This window comes from Lygodium microphyllum, unplaced genomic scaffold (assembly GCF_053477565.2).
Source record: "Lygodium microphyllum isolate KBCC unplaced genomic scaffold, Lygodium_microphyllum_v1.1.10 scaffold_65, whole genome shotgun sequence".
Taxonomy (NCBI): Eukaryota; Viridiplantae; Streptophyta; class Polypodiopsida; order Schizaeales; family Lygodiaceae; genus Lygodium; species Lygodium microphyllum.
In genome coordinates, this window is record NW_028229548.1 from 442,996 (window position 1) to 447,424 (window position 4,429).

The window sequence follows — 4,429 nt, forward strand, 5'->3', positions numbered from 1 at the left end:
TAAGCATACTATGGATGATGTTTCAAAAGAGATGTAGGAACGTGCTAAAGTGAAGAGAAAATAGCCAAGCTATAAATTGCATTCAAACATAGAAATTGCCATCGACTCGAAACATATCATGGAAGAATGTATCTTGAATGTTAAAGTGGGATTTACAATGGGAAAGATTCTTGGCATTGCCACGAGTATTTCATAAAGAGATCATTGATATCATGAAGAGAAAATGATAGTTCGTTGGAGATCTAACACATGCTATAGTTCAAGGAGAAGAGCTAGGCTTGCAAGGTATTCAGATAGTGCATGATGATGATGAAGATGTTGAAATTGAAATTGGTGATGTTGAAAAAAACAGTTTTTAAGGTTGAAAATGCAGTGGATGCATCCATACATCAAAAGGAGTATGTTAAATCCATTACAGTGATGAAGAGGTTGCAGGTGTTATACTTAGAAGCCATTACACACGAAATCATTGGACTTGCATAGCCATTGAGCCGATATTGAAAGTTGGGAATCTTGAGATATCTTGCATTGCTCTTATTGATCATAGTTGTGAAATCAATGTTATGGTTAGGAGTTTATGTAAGAATGATAGATGATCGGTGAATGTAGAGCATGGATGTAGAATGCGAGCTACTAACAATTTTCTTTAGGATTTGTATGTAGCTTGTCCCAATGTAAAGGTGACTATTGGGGATGTCCAATATGGCCAAAACGTTTGTGTAGGATTCCTCTTATTCTATCATCCTTAGACAACCATATTGTTGCTAGCCTTCATCATACAATAGACAATAATTGATAGAGAAATATGAAGAAATTGCACAAGAGAAGAAAACTCCAAAACTTGCATGACACAAGATTGGGTATAATCTCCCCCTATGCTTTTCTTTTCCACAATAATTGATAGAGAAATATGAAGGAATTGCACAAGAGAAGAAACACAAGATTGGGCACAATCTCTCCCTATTATGAATGGGCAAGCTCCTCTCCCATGCATGTATTTATAATATTCAATTAAGCTTTTGTGCTCAAAATACGTTGAAAGTATTATTTTTAAGTTCTTGCTTTTTCTTTTCTTCCATGATTTGCTTTTGTAAATAAATCAAACATACTCTAATCTAAATAGCTTTATAACAAAAAATAATATTTTATCTTCTCTAACAAATATATTAACATAAATCTATTGTGCATGTGCATATGCAAAGTCTTGCATTGATAGACATAAATCTATTGTGAATATGCATATGCAAAGTCTTGCATTGATAGTTTTTGATAACATTTTTCCACACTGTGAATCACATAAATTCCACACATTAAAAATCACACTCCAAAATAATAATTTCACCTAACTTCATCTAATCATTTGCTCACCACAACACAAAACACATTAGTATTATTTCATCTATCTACTAAGCATAATGCGACCAATACCGTACACATGTGTTCACAAGATAAGTCATAGACATGTTTGTGTGATACATGAAATTATATGGTGAATATATAAAATCCACAATAATTATAACCATTTAAACTTTATAAATAAATATAATTTCATAACATTTCTTAAGGGTTAAAAGCAATTGTTCCCAATTGATAACTCAAGGAAAAATATGCAAGGGTGACTAACCACATGCAGGTGTGCTGCCTTCTACGACAAATTTGCACCATATACTAGTGTTGCCTCTTGTGATGAATCTACAATATAAAATTCTAACTAGTGCTACCTCTTGTGGTGAATTTGTACTATAAAGTTCCATGGATTTTACATGAATCACTACCTCTCGCGTGAATTTGTGCTCATGGGATATTTAATGTGATTGTGAGTGGTAGGTATCAATTAGATTGTCATATATTGGAGTTAGCACTGCTTTTTGAATCCATTGTGATTCTTCCACAAAATGATTTCTCTACTTGATTACATATTCTAGTGGTGGTCTGGTCATGATCGAGGATTACTTTAGAAACTAAAATTTTAGTATCTTCCTTTAACAAAGGAGGATCATCAACTACAGGAGTAATTAAAGATGTTCGCTTGAATGGTTTTAACAAACTAATGTGAAAATAATTATATATTTGCTAGTGAGGTGAGATATGTAATCTAACACATTCTCATTAATTTGGTAAACAATATGGAATGGGCCATAATACCTTGGTGGCAACTTAATTTTTGGATGCATTTCAATGGATTTTCGCCTCCTCTTTTCAATTCTCAACCATACTAGATCATTCTCTTGAAATTTAATAGCATTGTGCCCTTTATTAGTTTGAGGTATCTACCTTAGTTTAATCTTTTCAATGACTCTCTCTAAATTTTTTTGATGGTCAATGGCCAAAGAATTGACAGTTGGAATGCTAGTAGTAATGGTCATCATAGTGGGAAACACAATTTCTTTCTATAAACTACCTCAAAAGGAGCTTTACCACCAGTAGCAAAATGTAAGGTGTTATTGTAAGCAAATTGAAGAATAGATAGATGTTGGTCCCAACTACTAGATTGATCAAAAGTGTAGGATTTAAGGAGGTCAAGAATTGTATTGTTGATCACTTCAATTAGACCATTACTGTTAGATGAAAAGCTGAAGTGAAATCCAACTTAGAATCAAAATTTTAAATAAATAGAGCTACCTAAAAGTGATTACAAAATTGTCCATCGTGATCAAATAATATAACCTTAGGAAACCCATGATTGGGAAATATGAGCAGTTTAGTAGCTTGTGAGGTGGATAAGGCCTTTTTATAGGAAATAAAGTAGGACTATTTACTGGTCTATCCACAATTGTTCAAATCATATCATGGGGAGAGGATGTAGTGGGAAGACCAGCCGCGAACACAATATTAGTGAATTTGGGAATCTCCCAATTCCCATTTTTTGAATACTAAAAAGGTGGCACTTAGATAACATGTCCATAAGTTTCTCAAAACCATATGATGTGACCTATCATTGGAAAGAGCTTGAAAAATGGAATCTATTGAGCTATAGAGTGCCCGATTTGGAGTTATAGTGTTCAAGTTATGATAAATCCAAAGATTTGACCATGTGTCCCAAACTTATGGGAAATTCCCATATTCCCCAATATGGTGTTAGCGATAAAAGTCCATAGAAATTTGCTCCCATATGCCATTAGTAAATTGATAGAGCCATAAGCAAACCATATGATTTTCCATGATGATGTTTGACATGTTGGTGCACAATACATTCAGACACAAATTTTGCTATTTCATGCTTCATAGTAGGCCCAAAAATATTCTTTGCATGTAGCTATCATAGATGAATACCCCCATGTTCCATATATATAGGTTGATGTATTTTAGTCATAGTAGTAATTCTCAATAGTACATGTCTTTCTTTGATAATATAAAATTCCATTCACGTAAGAATAATTATAAAAAATAGTGGTGTTAGTATTTTGCAATCTTTACCATATAGAAGAGAAATTAGGATCTAAAACATACGTAGGAATCATGGTATCAAAGGTTTGAATTTCAATAGTAGAAACATTATTTAACTATACTGTTTTGATTGCATTAAATCCAAGCAAATGATGTGATGCAATATTTCCATTAGCCTATGACTCAATGCGTCTGCCCAGATTGCGAAAACATTAACATGGCTTGGCTAAAATTGGATCATGGGATAAAAATTTTAAATAAAAGATTTAATGTGTCGGTTAGAAATTAAAGATTGGTTCAACAAATATTTTATGGCCTATTGATCAATTTTTATAAGATCCTCAAATCCCATCAGGTAACTTTTCCAAATATCCAAAGTATAAACTACATCTAATAACTCTTTATTGTAAGTACAGTAGTTTTGTTCAGAAGGCTTTAGTTTACAACTTTCATAGCCTATAGGATGATTGTTCTGCATTAAGACAATGCATACGCATGAAACACTAGTATAAATGGCAACAACAAAGAAAGATTAAGAGAAATCGGGCAACTAAAGAATAGGTGCATGGGTCAAAAAGTATTTCAAAGTATCAAATGATTTTTAATGACTAGGGCGGCCTAAATGAAAAACAATATTTCAATAGAGTCAAAGTAAAAGAAATCAAAGAAAATTATCGAACAAATTTTCTATAAACCTCCTCTAATCAAACTTCATGCACACTCTTGGGGTTAGGCCAATCTTTTATGGTCTGAATTTTCTTAGGATCAATTGTGATACCTTAGCAAAAACTATATGACCTAAATATTCAATTTAATTTTAAAAGAATAAATTCTTATCAAGATTTGCATACAAGTGATTTTTGTATAGTAAATCAAACACAATGCGAAGATGTTTCTTACATTAATCGTATGATTTACTAAAAATAAGTATATAATTAAAGAAACAATTATAAAACCTTGATAATCTTGAAAAATTCTATTCATCATGCGAGTGAACACAGCTCGTATATTAGTAAAACCAAAAGGCATAACAATAGTTTTA